The sequence below is a fragment of the Tigriopus californicus genome, chromosome 8 (assembly GCF_007210705.1).
Source record: "Tigriopus californicus strain San Diego chromosome 8, Tcal_SD_v2.1, whole genome shotgun sequence".
Lineage (NCBI taxonomy): Eukaryota > Metazoa > Arthropoda > Copepoda > Harpacticoida > Harpacticidae > Tigriopus > Tigriopus californicus.
Window position 1 is genome coordinate 6,703,362 of NC_081447.1, and position 22,269 is coordinate 6,725,630.

The 22,269-nt window shown below is 42.9% G+C and overlaps 1 protein-coding gene across 4 annotated transcripts in view; it reads left to right on the plus strand.

Moving 5' to 3' along the window:
• The first annotated feature begins 4,174 nt into the window (after window positions 1-4,174).
• The window catches only part of LOC131885497 (serine/arginine repetitive matrix protein 2-like), a 32,241-nt gene continuing 14,146 nt past the window's right edge, over window positions 4,175-22,269 (plus strand). For 3 of the 4 annotated variants that reach the window (XM_059233560.1, XM_059233563.1, XM_059233562.1), the window contains exons 1-2: window positions 4,175-4,477; window positions 16,257-16,435. The gene's annotated coding sequence lies outside the window, so the exon portion shown is untranslated. The remainder of the gene's footprint in view (window positions 4,478-16,256; window positions 16,436-22,269) is intronic. The other variant, XM_059233561.1, reaches the window with a different exon arrangement.

Below are 22,269 nucleotides of genomic sequence, written 5' to 3' on the forward strand. Positions count from 1 at the left end.
TTACACTTTCATGCTTACTTGAATATTGTCATCCTCGGGACCGCTAAAGCTACCGCATGCGTTTCGTTTTTCTTAGCTAATTTTCTAACTTATCATACGCCTTCACTCCTCTTCCAAAGCCAAACTTGAGTGGAACTAAATGATCTGGATATGCACAGGATAAATTGTTGACATTTTTGTTAGGGCATCCAGATGTTTAGAAGTCTTCTGCCCTTTAGAATAAGACATTTTTCCTCAAACCACCAGTCACTATCAGCCGACTGAGAAGCAGGCTCAAATTGCAAATTAGCGAGTCCAATTACGGCATTATGTTCGCATGAAGCCTTCTTCTACTATTTCACCGCTTCCCTTTCAGTCTTTACTCTTTCTTATCTGTTCAGTGATAGTTTTGAGGTTGAGGACTCTGTTGGTCTTTATCACCCACCGATCAAACAAGCCTCATCAAAACCAACAGCAACACATTGGCTTGAAATGAGACTAAACCTCTGTGTTCTGTGTTTGAATATTTGAGTACATACCGTACATAATACCCGACCACTGATAAACAATTGGCCAATTGATAGCAGTGCACGAAACTCAATCATCTTTTTCGCTCGCTAGTACTTGGGATTCATTAGCTACAGTTACGTAATGAACGTACATACTTATGAAAGGGAATCTTAACCACAACCAGATGTACAGATGTACATCAACAACTTCATTGTGTTCATTTTACTTGTTTAATTGGCGTTTCCTGCTTCAAGCCATGACTGCATAACCAAGAAAACCCATATCTTGATCCAAGTCCCACATGCTGTATTACCATTTGATGGAAGTTGAAATCGTTACCATGCCAATCATGTTTGTACAAGGATGGTAGTGTATAGAGTAGCTCCATCCACGTTTTTGAGTTTGATCGAAGGAAAACGTCCTATTTTGCAGCTTTGCAGTGGTGTTGCACGTAGTAATTGAACACGTGGTGGCAAAAAGAAAGCCTCGTTAGGAAATGCACAATGGAGGATTTTCTCTTAATCATTCCATTTGGCATCAATACACAATGCAAGGCTAGCGTTTGGTGGCTTGGAAAATGACAACAGTAACAACGACCACTGAGTGAACAACAGTAAGTTTTATTACCAGAAGACACAACAAAGAATGATAGAGCTAGAGTAGAGCTAATGTCTCATGGTCTTCGTCTCGTTGTCATCAACATCATCATTCTTACACACGTCTTCTCATCGGGAGTCTGCCCGGTGAGACTTATTAGTGACTGAAAACTGGTCGGCAGGAGCCTTTTGATGGAGGATTCTCTTCACTCCCTGAACCCGAGCAATTCCTTGAGAGCGAGAAGAAAAACTCGCAACTGTTTCTCCATATTTCTGATAAAATTTCATGGGAAGCTCGACGACCATTATGTAGTAGTACGCGAGGATCGAGCCTTTGAAAACAGTGTTGGCATCCTTTGGAGAGGCTGGCTTTTAGTTTCGTTAAATATGGTTAAGCTTCTGAATCATGTTCCCAAAAGTTGCTTAATATCAATTGCCTGCAACCCAGCGTGACTCCCTACATACACAAACCATGAATAACAAACATATTTATTGTAGATGTCATGCGAATATTCTATCAAGTACATCGTCAAACTGTATTTCGATATCCTCGGAATAGTATCTTAAAAACTGAACCAATTTTAGATATCTTTGTTGAAACATCACGTTCTAGTCAGCGATTTTACTATTCTAGTAACCATTTTATTCTTTTAAACAACTTGCTCATTGCCATGACCGTAGTTGGCAATACAGATTCCTTTCAATCATAACTTTAAATAGAGGCATACTGACCCATTCACTGAGGGTTAGATCGCTTTTTTGCAACATCTTTGACATATTTAATGCTTCGGAGGCCAAATTGAGCTTAAAATCTTAGTTGCTGTCATGATCAATATTGGTGACAACCTGTTTTGGCATGCTTGGTTCTCAAGCTATTTTGAAATGCATTGAGGCCTGATCAAAAGGCCTCGAGCTATTGCTCTCATTTGTAGACAAATGTCTGTTATCAATTCGCTTTAATATTAAAGTAATGCGAGCACATTCAACTCAGATTTGGGAGCTCTGCTGGGATTGCCAGCCCTTTGATTAATCGAAAATTGTTCAAACCAATTCGAAATAGAAATGAGAAGGAATGTAAGTGGACTAATTACTGTGCCCATTGTCCTCGTCCTGCACTTTACTTCCCAACTCTGCTTGCCACCCGTATCAAAATGGAATGGGCAAATATCTCAAGCGTATTATTGGCTACGTGACCTTCAATATGTATAAGAAATCCGTTTTTTCTTGACTTCCTCATTCTCCGAGAGAGAGAGAGAGAGAGAGAGAGAGAGAGAGAAAAACGTTAATCTTGGTCAATCCTCGTTTTCAAAGCGCGCGAGTGTTTAGCCATTCGCATTGAGAACCGCCGAAGAAGAATCATTTATCTTATTCAGACTATTCATTGGGCTAACTTTATCTGCTTGGGAGATTTCAACGAATGTCTGAGAGTTGGTCGACGACCGACGTGGTGGGAATATTGCCGTCCCACTTCCTCAGATCCCAAATAGCGTGCATACGACTCGAGCGTTTCCAGTGTTGCCGCATTAATACGGGGTTCTATCGTTGAACGCGTTGCCGGTGAGACTGCTGTGGTCAACTTTGGTCAAACCGAAGTTGCCCATTTTCTCAAAGCATCCGAGGCCAATGTACCGCATTCTGCATTCAGAGGAAAGAGACCGAAATGCCGAGAGAACCAACCACTTTATGTATGGAGTCGGAATGCGAGGAGTATGCGAGTGTGTAAACTCTGTGTGTGAGTGTATGAGTCAGGGTTCTTCACCGATAGCCCATACGTACACACAATGCACTGATGCCCATTACTGTGGATCTCGGCAATGGGTACGACATGGCATTACCCAGAGGAAGGATGGATCGAAGATCCGACCAAGGTCGGTGGAGGCAGCATATTATTCAAACCACTCTACCACTACTACACCAGCAGTGCTACCATCTCCGCTGCAACAACAGCCATTCTAATGAGCGAACCTAAGGATGGATGGATGGATCAGGAAGTACGTTTTTCCTTTTTGAGCACTCAGGTATGAGCAGAGCGCGTTGGGTAGCTATCCAGCTAGTCCCGGCTCCCAATGGGGGCCTGCAATCATAGACCCCAAACATGATGGGGCCTGCCCGCACCCGCTGCGAGGAACTAAGAGGGAGATCCTCCTCAGAGACAGTAATAATAATTTCGCCTTGACACAGCCACCTAACGTCATCCGACTTGTTGTCAGATGTAAAATGAGCTCTCGGTACATTGGATTTGTAGATCCAACCTCAGGGTTGAATGCATGAATTGCCATTGAATTACCGGCCAAGTCCGTTCAAACAGCATACTCATGACGATTGAAATCCTCTTGGGCTGTCAAATGCCATTCTGCCTAGAGATGATACATATATATCTATATCTATAGCTAATACAATGGATACGATAATGAATCTCGCCTTGGCCGTACAGCAGCTAATACAATGGATACGATAATGAATCTCTATTCTCTATTCTAGACAAACGTTCGTATGTCATGTCGCCATAAGATTTTGTATCTCATCTCCTTATTTGGATCCGAAGCCTCCACGGTATCTGTTCCTCCTCGTTTTTTAGTTGTCCTTGCTGCATGTCCCATCCCCCAAATCCTCCTTTGTCTCTTCTGTCACATACGAGTGAGAATGTACGCAGTATTTGAACTTGGGGTGAGAGATGCGGGATGGGATTTTTTCCCCCTTCTCTGTCGAACGAAAACATGCACTCCACTAGTATTGGCACCACTACATATTCGTATATGTAGTAAATACTTACGAAGATAAGAAGGCCTTACTGATCTTGCGCAGAGCGCGCGTGGTTTTACCTGTGAAGTGAGGAGCGAGAAGCGTTCCATGGATCCTCCTCGTCCATGAAGCAGGGTAAAATGGTGCGCGAGGAAATCTCTTTGGACCGGGCTTCCTTGTCAGAAGCGAAGAAGACCTCTGATACATAGCACTCTTGACTCGAGTATGTGTATGTGTGCACTACGAACGTATGAACGTTGTACGTACGTAGAGACCGAGTTGCCCAGTGTCCCTACGGCGCGAACACCCTCTTGGCAGCGTGGATTCGGTTTGTTGATGATCAGTCGAAGTTTGGGTTTGCTCGTGTGAAGCCTTCGAAAGAGACGTGGTTTCGAGTGGCTGCCAAAGGGCTAATCAATGACCAATTCAATTGTTGACAGACTCACATACATACTTTGATTGTGACTCCTGGTGAGAAGGTGTGCAAAACATACATCCTTGTTTGATTGACACTTCAAACTTGGCGTGATGTGCGATGGTAGTGCCAAATTTCGCATCCGAGTGTGAATGAACTGGGATCAAGGAGTATTCTTCAACAAAGAGGACCGGTGTTCGGTCGTTTTGACGGAGGACAGGGGCAAAAAAGTCAGGTAAGTGAATCCAGAGCTGGTGGTCGACATCTTGTAAGTCGACCCACCCCAGATTTGAATGATAAAATATTGGGTGTTGTCCAATGAAAGTTGCTCACCCAAACCAAGTGGCTGTCAGACGGAATGGCCGTCTTCACTCTCTCTATCTTACCTCAAAAGTGAACGAATGAATTGAAGGTGGAAAAACCCGACCAATTCTCCGAGCTTTGGTCTTTTTGAGAGAAAATATAAGCAATTACTTCATATGCAAAAACACAAGGTATATAATGATCAAGCTAAGAAATCATCAAATAATATTGTTGTCGTTAAAAAAGCTCCTCATCTTCCACTGGATATTTCCAATATTTCCACCAAAGTGACATTCTACTAACAATAATAATCCTTCTATATAGCCTTAAAATCAGGGGTCCCTTGTTTTCCGCCTTTAACTCAGGTCTTTGGTGAATAGTCCGATTTGATATACTGATTCCAAACATGTTTAAAATTGCTGTAATATAACAATAGCCAAAAGAAAGACGAGTTCCAAAGGTAATGAAGAAATTCGAAATTTCCATTATAGAAACTAAAAATCTCCTAAGGCGCACCCCGCCCACGTCAAGAGTTGGCCGGGCCGAGCCTAAAGTCATTGCTCAAATTGCACGAGTCCAACCGTCATGCAGACATGTTTTGTGGGTGAAATAGCGATTACTTTTGATTGCAAGAGAGGGATATGTGTGCATGAGGGAAGGCGGACCACCCATTTTTGGAAGCACCGCCAAACAGAGGTTGCATCCAAAATCCATATTTGCCTTTCAGCCAAGAAAAGAATACCGTAGCTACGTATATTGAATACAAAAAGAAATCCAGATAATCATTAGGAGCGCCTTGGGATGGTCGTAATGACTACTTGGAGGCTAGAAAACTGTTAATTTCGGTTGGTTTCCTTCAAAGGCTATATATTTGTTGTTTTGGAAATTGACTCCCTCCAAAAGCAGTTCGGATAATGGGAGTCGTTTATTTGTAGCAATTCATACCAGTACCCTTGTAAAATGCGTCTCTGATCTTGAGTCTCAGACCTTGTAAATAATGGCGGTTGTTCAAGACGACGAAAACCGGGGATCGGAAGATACCCAAATTGGAGCCCCAAAAGCGTGGCGGTGACATCAATTATGGGACTCGCTTGGCGTTGACAACAAAAACCCATCGGCATTATTTGTCGTTGGATAAGAACAACCAGAAGATGGAAGTTCAAGTCCCTGCGAAGCCTTGCTTGGCATGCTCGCCAACCTCTCTCTAATTGTCCTCATGACAAATGACAACCATATTTAGCCACTTGAATGGTGTCTCAACTATGAAATGAAAAAAAAAAATCCTGTTGCCCACTGCTCTGCCATTATTTCAGTATTAGGCTCATTTGGAGGAAGATGAGACAAATATGACTGTGAACGTTGTTGGTTCTGTTTTTCTTCCGGCTCATTGTATGGGACAATACATAAACGCGGTCGGTTGATTTGTGTTTTCTTGGTGTCTTGGTGCAAGGAATTTCTTTCCGCCGACCTTACCGTCGGTATTATTCGAGACAGATAACCTCTGACATCTTAGACTGAAAGGTGGATTCCACTCTCGTTTGCCTCGGCGATCTGTTTGGATCGTTCGTAGACGACTATCTACTCATCCATCCATCCTTGAGCCCTTCCAATTTAAGTTAATTTGGTCGCAGTAAAATCGACTTCCGTTCATTTGCCGAAGCCGAAGAATTCTCCAATCCATGCTAGACTTTGCTGAACTCTGAGATGGTGCTTCTATCGAGTTCTGTCAGAGGGCGACCAGAGATCTATAATGTGAGTTGTGCCACAATCTAGCAAAATTGCCTCATAACAGATACGTTATTGGTTTAATGGACTTCTATTTGAGAGCCCTTTCAGATACGAGGGATTGATGATGTAGGCAATGCTCTTGGCTTTTGGCTCAAGTCGAAGGGATGACTTTTAAACTCCTCGCTAATGGAACGTAGAGGACTATTAGTCTCACTGCCAGTTTATGACCTCATTGGGGTTAGATCTGTCTCTTTGATCCAGCATCCGATGCCGGCCAATACCAACCAAAGTGATCCGTCAAAAGTGAGCTCCAACCTAGAGAGAAGCCAATAAATATTCTTTGGGCATGATTTTAATTGCTTCTTACAAGCAAAGACAGCAAGCAAGAAGGGCCCATCCAGAAACCTCAGCTTCAAGGTGGATTGACTTCCCTGAGAATCCCAGATTGATTTTCACGTCGTCGGATCAACTTGAACGATCCTGAATGGCTCCAGTGCGAGAATCTTTTTTTTTGTCGGAGATGATTACGAGCCAAGTGTCTTGACCATACACAACAGATACGAATACGGAGGGTGAGCGCTGTACGTAGGACGGATAGATAGTAGTAAATATGTACCTACAAAGTGGTGGTTGGTTACCACTACTCGATTCTTAACGATCGAATTGACTCTGACGGGGTTTCGTCTTCACACCTTCAGCCAGAAAACCAGCCGGAAAAAGAGTCATTGGCTTAATGGTGAGAAAACGGACGGAAACAACGAAATGTGTTCCCCTCACAATTTTCACTGGAAAATAAAATACCATCTGGAGTTGGCATGAAACCAACGCGTTCTTGTGCTAAGAAAAGCGACTTGACCCACTTCAATCTCTTCATTATTCGCAAACAATTGGATTCAGGATTAGGGTTATTGAAGAGTTGCGAATGGAAGTATGGATGAGTGGGTCTGCCCATCGTTGGCAAGGTTATTAGTTGTGTATGATATTTGGGCGACCTTCCCACATTATTAGCAAGACAATAGGAACCTATATATACACTTTAGGCAGACCTCTGCTTGGCTGTGGATGAATACATGGATGGATGGATGGATGGATGGATAGATGGATAGATCGTTCGAAGGAAAAGAGAGGATGGAGATGGCTGATAGGCCAACGGTTGGCGAAGCTCCGCTCAGGGACGAAAAAACCAAAGTCTCTGTCATCCACAAATAATCCATTCAAGTAGACAAAAAAAATCATTGTTAACGTCTTAGTGCCAGGAAGCCTGGAACTTTCCATTCTCTCGCTAGGTACAAGCATGCGCGAGATTACCCCCTGCACTACGATAGACGATTCATTTATGCTTGAAAGTTGCAAACAACAATATCGATTGATGCACTTGTAGGATGGTAGGTAGGGGTGTGCACCAAGTTTGGCGCTTGAAAATTACCCAAAGCGATTAAGGCGAGACGATAATGGCTAAATTAACCTTGATGAAACGGAGACAGGATGTAAAGATACAATTTCGACCATGACGGAAAAAAATATCTACTTGAATCGCTGCTCATTTGTGCCCATATCGAGGTTCCATGGGGTTATTGGTATTCACAGCTATACTGATGTGTGTGTGTGTGTGAGTGTAGGTATTTATACTGTAGGTTTACATATTCTACAAGGAAGGTGCAACGGACGACCAACCAACCAACCAACCAAGCAGGTAAGCAAAGCCCGATGATTGGGCTGCCAATTTTCGGGCGAAAATCAAATGGCATTGAAGATTTGCAAAATAACGCCTCCATGCCAAAAGCTGGTGGATTGGCCAAAATATCCGAGGAAGAAGCAAAGTCAGGCTCGCGAATTCCCTGAATTAGCATGGCCTTCCTTGAGTATAAAGTACCTTTGTGTGAGTGTGTGAGTTTGGGAGTGAGAGTGCATACAAGTCCATTGGTCCGCCAAAAAAGGCGAAGAATGGGAGAATCGTGATCAGGTTGACCCTCTGGGTGGAAGAAGAATGCTTGGACGCCAATAGCCAGGGCTCTTTCAATTGAGTTTCCCAATCCAAGTTACTCAATAAACGTTTCAAACCGCTCGGTTATGTACTTGCCTAATGAGGTGAGTTTCATGTTTCAACCCAGTTCTTCGTCGGTAAGTCTGTCAGTGAATGGAAATATCCAAAGCGTGCTTGTCTCCACTTTCTGGGAATCTCAGATTTCAAAAGTATTCATTTTCGTGCCATAGCGTGGCTTTATACCAGTTACGATCCAGCTTTGGAAAAAGGTTCGCCCTTTTTCCAAAGGAATTGAAACATTTCCCAAGTACAAAATACAGTTGTCGCTTGCTTGGTCGAAGGGTGGGGTGGTGGGATGTGCACTCTATGGTGTGTCTTTCATGGGTGTATAGGCAACATGTCAAGAAATGGCGAGCGATGATGGCCAGACGTCAAAAGCAGTTGGTCAATGGGAATAAACCATTCAATTGAGAGCTCTTTCAGCGGCCGGTGCGATTTGCTCGGATTTCATTTCAATGGATATGACATGTGAGAGATGATGATTCATAGTGCGCGAGTGCACCTTAAATTTGGTTTTCTCAAGCGACTTTTTTTACCCACAAATTGGATCTTTTTGAAATTTCGATCAGCCTAGTCACGAAGTTGCAAGCTCATTCACGGCCAAGCCAGAGGACGTTCAACGAAGAGCTCTCCTTTACCCAGTCGAAATGTGTCGCTTTTTTCGAAATAATTGTCTTCCGCGTCATCCTCATCATCCCCTATTCTTATCAATGAAGTATTGTACCGTCTCAACCATGATTGGGATGGTGTACCGCACTCGGTAGGTAAATACTCGCACTGTACGTACTGTCGTGTACTGTATCTATTGAGATTTTTTGGTGTTCCCAGTTCAAGTCATCACGTTAGTGGTGAAGACCGTGTGACGATGAAATGCTTTCAAAGAGATGCTCTAACTGCCTTGGGATGACGATCGTATTGATGATTAGAGGTCGCTATTTTAAGTGAAAACGATTGGCGCAAAGAAGAACGACAAACTACATATTGTGAGTTTTACTCGAAAATACCTGTTTAAGAGAAAAGGTCAAATGATTAAACAAGATGAATAAAGTGACTCTCAGCCTCGCCTCTTCATATCTCAATAATTGTGACAGTTTTTTTACTGACTTGCTTGACTTACAAATTTAAACTTAAAATTCATATTTACTTGACTTTTGAGGTTGGTGTTTGTTTTTCTTTATTTTCAAAAAATTAACCCCATCTTTTGATCACGTTAAGGTTCTTCCCCTGTTGAAGAAGATGATAAAGGCATTGGAAGATGGCTCAACGAGTTTCTCTCTTGAGTTGAGTCAATGGGATTCAATCAATGAGAGGCTGGAGAAATTTTCAATTGTCCCCATGGCAAAAAAAAATTGTCAATGGTTCACCGCTCACTCGGAACTCAAACTCAGCAGCATTAGGTTTCCTACGACTTCGACACAATTTCCGAGAAAAAAAGCCGTTGATTGTGAGAAATAGGCCCCGTCATTTCTAATCCGCAAACCATCGCACACATTGCCGGGGAATGACAATTCACTTCGGGTTGCTTTTACTTAGACACCCTTCCTTCGTCAATCGTCTACGGAAATGTACGTAGGTACGTACACGGAAAGTAGCACGGTTCATCCATACCATCAACAGAAACTGAACAAAGCCCTGTCACCCTGAACTCGGGGTAACTTTTTGTTGCCATTCCGTGAAGATTCTGTGATCTCGTAAGAATTAGGCTCACCATTTGAAGGCATATAATCTAGGTAATAAGCTTGCCATTCAACCCATTTTGCCTCATCAACCTAGCTCTCCCGCACGTTTTGATTGCCTCCCTCGATTTGCTTCGCCAAATGAGACTGGGCTTAATTGCTACGTGGAGATCTTGACGCAGTTCGTTAAGAATGAAAAGAAAGATCCCGCCAATGCACAACGTACGAGGGTGGTGGCATCAACCACGACCCCGACGATGTATCAAACTGATGTCAGAGCTCCACTCATATATAGTGTGCACGTCCCATCTCATCACACCCGTGACAAAACATTCTCGACACTGAATTACGATATGGGGCGCTTAATTAAGGCTCCAAAATGGTCAATCCCAGTCGTTCGTTCTTTCGTTCGTTGAACGTGTGAAAGTCTTCAAGAAGGTAGCTCAGATCCCTCAAGGACGAGAGACACCATGGGAAAAGGATGTTGTTCTTGGGGGTCTCCAAGTCATCTTACAAGTTAGTGATGGACAAGGCCCGGAGGTTTCCTCCCACCTCCATCCATTGAGGATCAATTTGACGCACTTGTTTCATTGGCTCTTAATTGTCAGCCATGTGCGAATCATAGCATCCAGCGTTGATGGTTCGCGTTTTGTTCCGAACTTTAACGATCCAAGGCCCCTTCTTCTTCATCATCATCTTCTTCTTCTTCTTCTTCTCGTTCTTCTTTGCAATGAGGATTCCTCCTTGAACGGATGGTGTATGAAGCAAGTTCTGGTCTAGTCGTTGGAAGGCTGAAGATGAAGACACACATTCGTGTCAATATATAGCGAGCCTATCTCAGATTTGGACGATGAGGAGATGGATCTGCGTGTATCTACCGCAAGTCTCTGAGATCCTTGGCGTCCACTTGCGTAACAAGCGATCCTCTCGAGATTGATTAAGAACGTTGTTCCTTTCATAATCTCACGGCGCCAATACTTACTTACAGTGACGAAGATCATGATGGAGAAGAAGAAAAATTACTCTGCCAGGTGAAGGTGAAAAATTAATTAGTTTTCCATTAAGGTGGAAATGTCAATTTCAAGACAAATGAAGTCACTTTTCGTGGAATGCCGGGCCACAACCAGACCCCAACCCGGTGGGGTCATGCCAATTTGCTCCCAATTCAAAGGAAACAATTCCCCCTATTGGTTCTTTTGTGGAAACTAACGAATCTAGGTTCAACCATGAGATGCAGACTTCTTCTACGTACGTACACAAGTAAGTGGATGGAATAAAGGGGCATCTCGTGTTTTAGATCAAGACCAACTGGAAAAATAAAAATCTTTGACATGGCTATTCAACGAAACGATGATGTGTGAGTAAAGAATCGCCAATACCTTCCAATGCGTTGGCACAGATTGCATGCTAATGATCTGTCCATCTTTTGACTCATCGCCGGACTCAAATGGTTATGGTTGCCGTGGTTGTGGTATCGTGATCGTCTGAATACGAGTGCAAAAAAAGAACTGGCGAATGGTGTTCATGTTAATAAGGCGGTGTGCAACATTTTCCAAGTACAATGGAGGCTCGTCGTTCATCATGCCAGACAGACATGCCTTTGAGTTCTGAGAACCTGCTCATCCAGCAACACTGCCAAAGAAAAAGTGTTCAGGATTGCGGTGGCGAATTGCGAATGCTCGCCAAACACGCTTGACGAATCCAATGCTCCCAATATGAGCCCTTGATTGGCCAAGGGTTATGCAAATGAAAGCCAAGAGCGGTAATTACGGACTGTACGTATGCACAGTGTTGTTTTATGTACGGAAAGCTTGGCCAATATGTTTCAATCAACCACGCGAGAGTTTCAAGCAGTTTCCAGTGAGTTGGGAGAACTCTTTCATTCCGGGATCAAAGACAAATGATCATCATGTTCTTGTTTTTCAAAGCGAACAATGATCTAGCCATACTTTTTAAGCCCCAACGAGTAGCTTGGACAGATTGATTTTGTTTTAAGAACTGCGTTTCTGCTTGAGCATGACAAACCACAGGAAAAACAATGAAGTTGATGTGGCATTATGGGAACACAGAATGCTTGCTCAATTTGAAGAGCTTTTCAAAACACGGGCATATGATTAATAAAACACTTTGATGCCTTAAGTGACAGACTTCGTGTCCACAAATGAAACACTTTTGACGAGCACTTCTTCAAAACCATGCCAAAAATGACAGGAGGTCAAATTCCACGGTCCTCAGCCATTCAAAAAGATGACACACACAATGTTGATGAGCTCGTTATGTAGACATGTTGAAAACGCCTCATTGAAACGGCTCGTTGAGAAGAGATTAATATGAAATCACGTGCATCGCATAAATTAGTCACATCCAAGTCATCAACAACCCAGGCAACCAATGCTAGAAATCTGAATTCAACTGTTCCGCTTCACGTTCAGATTTGGCCGTAGAAATTTGGTCGTGAAACCATTATGAACCATATCACCACGCTCGAGTGGACAGTTCATCATAAATCTTTCCACCCCCTTGGAATCGTCGCTCGTGTCCGACCTAAATACAAATCGTCGTTTGAATCCATACCAATATCTAGTCACTTTTTCCGCGTGGAGTCCGTCTCGATATCGAGAAAACATCCCTCCCATTGATGAAAGGAGACCCTTTGTTGCCTCTTTAAGGAAGTGTGAGAATTGCTCTCGTCAAGCTTTCAAGCCGTGCGTCAGTTTCTTGGAAATCGGAAGAAATCCACCTTTCCCATAGATCACGTACTATGACAGCATCCGTTGGCATGTGTCTATGGCGAGATGGTAGATGGAGGGTCTGCCATGTGTCGTTATCCTTATCCTGACGGAGATTCGCCAATCCCATCCACTGTACTGCACGCACGCAATACGGAACCTTGTTTATGAGAAACTATTGGCATTTTCGAGAATGGGCCTCTATGTACTTCGCTCAATGTCGTCGATTGACTAAAGATTTGCGGTTCATTTCCTGTGAGGGCTCGTGTGTCTTGCGCGTCTTGTGCTCCAGATATTTGACTACTTTGATTCAATTGAAAGCCGTCCATACTTTCGTTTGTCAAGGATAGAAAATTGCGCATTCGCGTGAGCTGAGATGTTTTCAATGTTTTCATCATTGTTCCTCGAGGCAGTTTCGGCCGTATTTTGGGATATCTCTAGTCTGATCCACTCCACAAAGGCAAAGCGAGTCAAATCCGAAATTTCCAAATGAATTCACGCACGCTCCAATCAAGGGATGGATGGATAATGTTGATAAATGATAGTGATATGTTTTCTCCTAATCTTGACGGATTAATAAAACACATTCAATGATGGATCGGCATCTGTCACTTGAGTGAAAAATCTCCAAAAAAACCCCAGATGAAGGAGAGGCTTGGTTTACTTTGACGGGGCAAAGCCATCGAAATGGGACTTAAATTTAACGATGGCCTAAACCAGAGGCTTTTTTATGGCTCATCAGGAATATCGTTGTTGATTCAGGGCATTTTCAAGTCATAAAATGTTTCCTTAATTGAAATTTACAAGGTCTCATTGGGCAATCAACACCAAAGTTAAATGTTTTCAAAAGTTGAAGGCCATAAAAGGTAGATTGGTTCAGAATTTCATTTCCGAATCCGATGACAGTACCGCTGCTGCTATTACTCCTGCTGCTGTAGCTGCTGCTGCTGCTGCTGCTGATGTGATTAGCGCTCTACGAGGTCCTCCTTGGAGAACTGTGTGTGCATGCAGTGAATACCAAGTCTTGTCTTTGTCCATTCGTCATCCTCGTTGATGTTTTTCTTTTCTTGGACAAGGGAGGAAACCATGACTGGACACAAAAGACCAAGAAGCCAAAGGTGACTTCCCAGTGAAGCTTTGTCCCTCCTTTGCCTGTCTTTGAGTCTGACGAGGATGACCACGAGGAGGAGGTCTTTAAGAGCTCGTTGCTTGAAGTTTGTGGGAGACCGAGAAGAAGTGAAAATGAATGGCATCGTCTGACTTCCTATCCCTCACTTTTGTACCTTTTCAACATGGGCCATCTCCACCTCTAGTGTGTGTTTTAACCCTGGCCCCCTTGGGAGTGGTGTGGGAAATTCATGAGAACGTGGGCGTGAGTGTCAAGCCACCTCTGGGCAACTATTTATTCATCTTGAGACTGGGAGTCTCCAGTTCTTGCAATTTCTGGATGCATGCATGTACTGTACGTATATGGCAATGTATTACATGCCAACAAGACCGAGATAGAGACTATGACCACGTCCAAGTGCTTGAGAGTGATGGAAGTTCTTGATTTACGAGCCCATGCTCATCTAAAAGTGCACTGCGACAATTCATTCTTTTGTCCACGCTCGGTTCGAGATTTACGGACCAGAATTAGAAAAGTGACCAAATTCTTGCAGTTTCCCAAGATCCCTTATACTCATGAGGGAACAAGATAATCACTAGCAGTGCCATGACAATTATCATTAAGGCATCTCTGATTTTTTGGTCATTTGCCTGAGAAACGCAAACGATGATGCAACTCTCATCGATGTGGCCAAAATGGACCAACCTAGAAACTTTGAACTTTCTAGACGTATTGTATGTACTGCCGAATGGTGTTGGCCCTTTCATTCAAATACTACTTCAATTGGTAATTTGCCTCTCTTAGGTGCTTGTATCTAATGGATTCCAATTTATGCATCCAGGTGTGGAGCAAAACCTCTCTTTCAACGGATATGTTAATAGCCCCCCTGCCTTGGCAGATGCTCGTTTGTACTAAGTAACTCATTGAGATCCCCATGATCCATCAAGAACCAACCACTGATAGCTCCACACACCACCAAGAGCGAGATCCAAAAGCCATCTTTTTATTCGAAATACCGTTTTTCTTGTTCAGACATAAAATTACCCTTCCAATATGTGGGATCACGGATCACATTCCTACGTAACATGTACCCTACCGAAATCTGACAGGGTAAGAAAGCACGCTTGACAAGGATCGCCAAGATCTCTTCATTCATGATCGTGACTGAAAGGAGCTGAGAGGACGATTAAAAATGCCACGATTGACATTGGCAATCTGGCCCCATCTTCGTGTAAGAATTAGACACCGAAGTGATAGCCTTGTCTTGCTTCATTTCTGTTCAATGCGTGATTTGCGTGATGGAGACGCCAAACCCAAGCGATAAGTTATTCATTTCCCCTCCAAAAAAATAACCTCGGGGTCTCAACGACGCTTGCCAAGCTTTGGAATGGATTTCTCCCTAAAAAAGAGTGGAGTCCTTCAGGGAACTCAACCCTGGGTTACTGGAAACATGGGCATAATGGATTTTTTTTTCTGTCTTGTGCGAAAATGACGTGTGAGTATGTTCAACAATATTTGTCAATGTTCTTTTCGCCGTTTTTTTTTAACAACTGCGAATGGCAAATATTGACTTTCAAGTTGGTGTTATTTTTGCAAATCATGACAAGATGATTAGAATGTGGACGCTTGGGATTGGTGGGCAAGTGGACGTTAAAGACTTGGCAAAACATGATCATTATTTGTACCAAATCTATGTATACCTTCACCCAAATGTTTTGCCATGACGTAGCTTGTCCTTGCTTCGAATGTTCAAAGTCATAGTTTCAGCCCTGTTCCTTGCAAAAAACCAGCGAATTATGAGATGTTCTTGATGCGATGAGAAATCACCTTGAGCATAAATTAGCATGGTTTCGCGTGCTTCGCATCCGTTAAGATCGACCAACCCACAGACGACCACTTGTTTCCGACAAATTGGCACCCATTTTAAATTTGCTTAACAGACCGACAACATTCGCGACTTTTTTTCAAGATTTCCCAACCATCTGCCGCAGGGGCTCGTAAAATCATAATGCTGACTGACGGCTTTACACAATTCACGTTCGTAGTCGTAGTGGTGGCCTTTCTGAACCTCATTCAGGAGGCAATTTTAATTGCCTTAATGGCAGTATTATTAGTATCTGACTTGTCATTGTTCACACCAGCACCCATGAATGATGATGGGCTGACAGTACCGAGATTTTTGTCCTTTACGTCTTCATCATGAATTGAAGGAGTAAAATGACCTTGTCGGCACACAACCTCACTGCCAAAAACCTTCTCCCAAAGAGATGGCCCGGTGCAACGTCTTCAAGAACTGGCAATTGTAGAGGATGAAGAGGGGGGGGGGAGGCATTCAACTGGCTATTATTTTCTACCCGTCGTTGACATGAGAGGAGGAAATAAATAAACTTTAATAAATAATGGCTCCATTTTTCTGCGAATTCCAGGTACGAGCACGAAAGAAAAAAAAAGAGAGGAAGGCTTCTTGTTGGGTTTGTCCCTGACCTCGTGAGGATCGATTATCATTATCCTGCCAAATCCTGCGACCTCATCCATCTTAACAATTAACCAAAAGCTTAGTTTTTGACCCGACATGCCACTGACTGGATCCTGTCCTCAAACCACGGTAAGACAAAATGCATCACGCATCGCAAGATCTCTTTTTAGTGGTAATTAGAGGCGGACAGGGAAAACGCCCTCTCCTTTCCCCGACGTTCAGTACATATATACGTACGCACTACTACGATATACGTACAATAGGACATTGTAGAAGAAGAAAAACCAATGAGTCTGACCTGGTTGCAAAATTCCCCTTCCACTTAGTCCATGAAAAGGAAATGAGTGTTCAAAATTTATTGGCCTCCCTTGCTCAAGCAAGTGCGAACTTCGTCGAAATCTCCATTCACTGGTCTCAGTGAGAGAGAGAGTAAGGAAGGATAGAGCAAAAAGTAGAAGAAAAATCGATAGATGAGCATCGAACAAGTCGGAAAAGTGATCACAGAGGTTGTTCGACGCTTAGATTGGCCATAAAGTACATGTACATACAACCAAGTGAACACACAGTCTCTGGAAGGGATAACGCACGGATATGTACTGGTATAAGTACGTACAGGCGCACGTACGTACGCTAGTGAGAGTGATCCGGCTCCTGAAATGAGCTGAGTGGCTCTATGGCCAAGAAAGACGAGTTGTAAAACCATGTGTTTCAAATAATGGTGCAGTATTGTGATATCCCACAAAAGGGCACTTACTCCATTGGTGGCTAATTCGAGAGTGTTATGATGAGTTTAGTTTTTGCGCAAATTCCACGGTTTTACGGCCTCCCCGCAATGACCACATTCTTGAGGTCCAACAGTTGTCGCTAGAAAGTCATATTTCACTTGATCAAAGATTCATTCTAAAAGCGATCACTTTCAATTCCTCGTGGTCTCGTTTCAGTATTAATGAGGTGTTTCCATAATAAAATCCAGTGTTTTATCCTGTTGACCTCATTGGTCTTATCATCATGAACATGTGTGGGCATTGCGTGGAGTATTGGCAAAAAGACAACGTAAATGCGAGCCGTCTCCGATAAGCGATTCAATAATAAACCACCTACATACGTACGCTTCGTTCAAGAGGACCCTTATGGCTACGAAATTCTCAAGGCAAGGAGATGAGTTGCGTTTTCCCGCATTGATCTCATTTCTCACTCCTAATCACGTGACTAAGTAAACATGGTGTAAGTGAGTCAGCCTGTCAGTGAACTTATTTGTGTACTGGATCTCCCACGGTAGATGTGAACGAACCAGAAAAACTTGTATCCTGGCTTTCTGGCTTGTTTTCATCAATGAACTCCGCGTGCAAATCCACCAGTGTTCACCAGCAGTCCAACTCCTCAACCCAATTAAATGGGAGAAATCTCCCTTCGCACATTGAAAAAATTGTTGAATGAGGGGAAAATGCTGCTTCGATTCATGAAATCTTTCCGGACGATGGTTGAGATCCATTCCGTGATGGTTCTTCCAACGTGCAGTTAGAGAGAGAGAGAGGGGACTTGATGGTGCTATAAAGATTGTGCTTGTGCTTGCTCAAATGTTGGGCAACCAGTCGTTGAAATTGCGACTCATTTGGTGGGATTTCAAATTGGCTTCATCTGGAACGAAACAAGATCGGAGGCACTCTCGATTAACTTTGGAGCGCTCAAACTTGCGTATATACGTAGGTACATATTTAGATAGTCATCTCTGAGAACGAAAACCAGGAACCTTGGCAGAGGGACTCTATTCTTAATAGAATCTTGGAAGAGATTAAGGAATTGAAATCCCTCCAGATTTTGGGAGATGCTTCTCGGTCATGGTTACTAGGATGGAAATTTACAAAACAAAATCCGTATTATCGCTCAGCAACATCGCCCAAGTGAACACAGCATATCAGATATGTTGTACAATACTTACATCCACCTTGCGTCAAGATAGAATCCTCAAAATCCTCAGGAGCCTTGGGGGTCCCCTTGATCTTGATTAACGGCAGCCACTTCAAGTGCTATTGATTAACAAGCTCTAACACAGATTCCTCGTCCTTTGCAAGTGTTTCCAAACCCTGACGTGATCATTCACAACGATGAGGCAATATCCTTAAAGCTTGACTTGCGTAAGTGCATCGCAACCCTGTCATTTTATGGATCATTGTGATCCCTTGACTTCGTTCATTGAGAGCGACACTGACTTCTTCTACGTACACGTACTATGCGTACTACGTAGATGTACATTTTGCACAGTTTGAACACTTGTCATCTCAATCCCAATGATGGTTGACTTCGGTGTCTTACTTTCTCTCTCTCTCTCTCTTTCTCTTTGGCGTTGGTTCCTCATTTGAAGCAGCTGAGATCTGCGTACGTATTACAAATGAAGTTAACTTGCCAACCATCTAGCCAACCAGCCCTATCATCTGGGGGAACTGACAATTCATGACATGAAAACCAATTGAGAGTCATGCCATAATTTGGGAAACGGCAAAACCGACGCCAACGCACGGGGAGCATCAAATTCATGTATGAGTATATACGCAATGTACGCAAGACTTTTCGTTCAAGCCACAACATTGCAGAAGAGGATACGGGTGCTTCGTGTTGGCTTTGAAGTGATTCGGTCGACATGAGGTGGAAGTAAAAGATAAAGTAAAAGAAGAAGAAGAAGCCTCATTGCCCGTGGAATTCAAGGATCTTTAATGTGAATCCGCTTTTCTACGGATCGATCTCATTCTGCGATGAGCTTGAATTGCACGTGCATCTTCCAATTGGTCTTCGTGGATTGCAGATCATTCTTCATTTCGACCAAAAACCACGGCCAGACACACACAAATTTGTGGGAGAAATTTTTGTCATTCGGGAGTGAGAATTGGGTTTATGGTTCATTCTTGATTCTCTTGGATGATTTCTGTGTGAATTGGAGCCCTTTAGGCATGGAATCATATCTGTGGCTGCACGGCCCAATTCCTCTAGTCTTGAAAATGATATACTGTACATGAATTACTACGGAGCAACTTGGACACAAATATGTTTGGTGGAAACCTCAAGCGCAAGTGCAATTTTTGAGCCCGACTCAGTTACGCTTTATTGAAATCATCAATATTAAGTACATCCGCTCTCGCAGGAAGACATCCATGAAAGTGAGGGGAACTACGATCAATTATAATGTCTCCAAGTGATTGGTAGTATTCAATAAACTTGCTTAGATTCTCGTCCAAGATTATATGGATCCTCTTTGAAAGATGAAAAAAGGTATGCAATGCCAGGCCAATCTCATATCAAAAAGTCGCTGCAATAAATGGACAAGTTCGTGCAACATCATAAAACAAGGAGGACAGAAAAAGAGCCCTTTTAGTCTGAAAATAATTCGCAAGCCCTAGAAATAGCATCCATCTATCCATCCATTTATCTATCTATCTCTCCGACCACTTAGTACGGAACCTCGAAGTAAACCAAAGAAGGAAACAGGAGGAAGGGAGACCAAAACCACAGAGTTTTCACGCCATTCCGGCACGCTACACACTCACTCATACACCTACCTATAAAGAACACACACGGTTTCCCAAATTGGCTGTCTGCCTGGGAAAATTGTGGTACCATTCCTCTGCCGACATGTTCACTATTTCGGAATGATATCTTCTACTGTGAAAGGGGCGGAAAGTCAGTCACGGGCGTCCAGCCCCCCCCCCCCATCTAGAAAAAATCTTGGGAAGACAAATTATGTCCAAGATGACAAATCATGGCATCCATTTGGCCATGAGGTTTGTGGTTGGGCATACGGTGGCAATGCTAATATCCAACTGATTAAGTATTTGTACGAAATGTACTTGGGCCTGAGGATTAAGAGGAGAAGGAGGAAGACGAAGAGAAGAAGAAGAATTGTGCCTCCAGGCCTAAGGTCAAAGGAAAAAAAAATAATCATGGAAGGATCGCTGGCTAGTAATTTATGATGATATTTGCTAAGTGGAAATGTGCAAATTATGACTCATGAAGATATCGTAGCTCATTCGCCAAGTGACAAGTGGAAAACCTGTCTCCCAATCTGAAGGGCCTCAAGCCATCCCCGCTCACTCCTACCTACCTCGTATATGGACACATGGCTAATAAAATGGAGACACCAAATTGAATTCCAGCCGTTTTGGGCAAATCGCACAAAGACATTCATCCACAAAATCTAATTTTGGGCGTGCCCCGCCAAATGCGAACAGCAACTAGTGTGTTGTATTTCGTCTTGCTCCTAGGGCTCCAAGCTCTTTCTTATGCCTTTCAATGTTGCTTAGACGAAGGTGATTGAACTGATTAGTGGTATTGATCACCGTAGGAATCTCTTTTGACCAAGCAGGGTAGTTGTTGTTGATGTTGATGTTCTTCGGGGAGAATCGTGATCGGGAATGAACACGACATCCAGATCTATCAATGGCTTACTAACAATCTCGCGCATACACTATTGTTTACTGCAGTCACGACCATAAATTACGGAATGCAACAACGGTGCGAACAAAAATGCTCAACAAGTGTCCAAACGGTGATCCCATCCGCGTAAAGAACGAAAGGTCTGTGGCGATGAGATGCCCTGCAAAATAGACGTTCTCAAAACTACTTCTTTGTATGCCACTAAATATGTACCAGCTATGACATTGACGAAAGATTTTAAGTCACAGGGTTGACGAAGAAACCAAGATAATGAGTCCGAGAGATATCAACGCCACGGTATTTTCGATCATAGAGGTTTAATGTTATTAAATTAAATGTCTTTTATTAATAGATTAATAAAATTATTGCTTGCTAGCTGAAAAGAAACATAGATGTACGAAAATCCTAGACAGATGATTGGCAGCACATCCATTATTTTTCTTTATTAAAAAAATTATTTCATCACATTCAAATGGTGAGGCTTGAACCGTTGTTATCTATTACAATATTCATTGCCTTTTGGCATAAAATTAGTTATAATCTTGGCCATATGATCCCTCTAATTCCGTGATTTGAACAAAACCTAAAACAATATAAAACTCCATTTATTCATCCAACAGGGCCAGAGATATACATTTATATTAGTTGGTTGCAACCCCAAACTTTGGTCGCGATCTTAGTGTTCTGGCTTAACCTCGACATTTAAACAAAATTCGACTTGTGACTTCGAAGAGGGCAAAATCAAAATCGGACGGTTCAGTTTCTTCGTGGGTCCCTCCTGAAGCTTGCAAATTTAGCCTCGTCGTTCGGGTTATGAACTCGTTTAGATGAGGAGAAGAGCCCTCCCTCCTTCTTTTGTGACGCACGATAGTCGTGTCACTGGATTTAAAACCGAGAATACTTCCTTGTGGATTACGGGATGATCATAAAGCGACAAGCAAACCAGCAAATAATTCCTAGATCATTCCTTCATTCTGAATGATGCAAAACTATGTGTGACTTTTGGACAGCAGGTGTCTTTTTTTTAAAGGAGTCATTGTTATTTTTTTTATTTTTCCCCCAAATTGATTTACGGGGTTCCGTGACTAAAATGTGAGTCGTCCGATTTTTGACGACGCGAGATGGATGGTATCAAGATCAAATCTTGAAGGACACAAATAAAATATCATTTGAGTTGTCATCATCATCAACGTCAGCGTCATCATGATTGTCGTCGTTGCCATCCTCATCACGCCATAGGGTGTTGATCGTAGACATCTTATGATAAAGCGGTTGTTTCATTGGAGTGCCAAATGCTTCTGCTCCCTACTAGACTCTTTGTCATCAAGTTCTTCGAGAATGTCACATATTACGAGTGAAGCGAGAGCTTAATCCTGACGGGATGACGAATACATCTTACTTCCTGATCTTGGCACACTTTTCGTTCGTTCGATTTGAGTTTTCGTTAAACGAGCCCATTTGGTCCGAGATTTTCTCGGCATTTCCTATGAAATCCTTGGGCGAGTTTAATCGTGACGGTGTTACACTAATAGCGACTT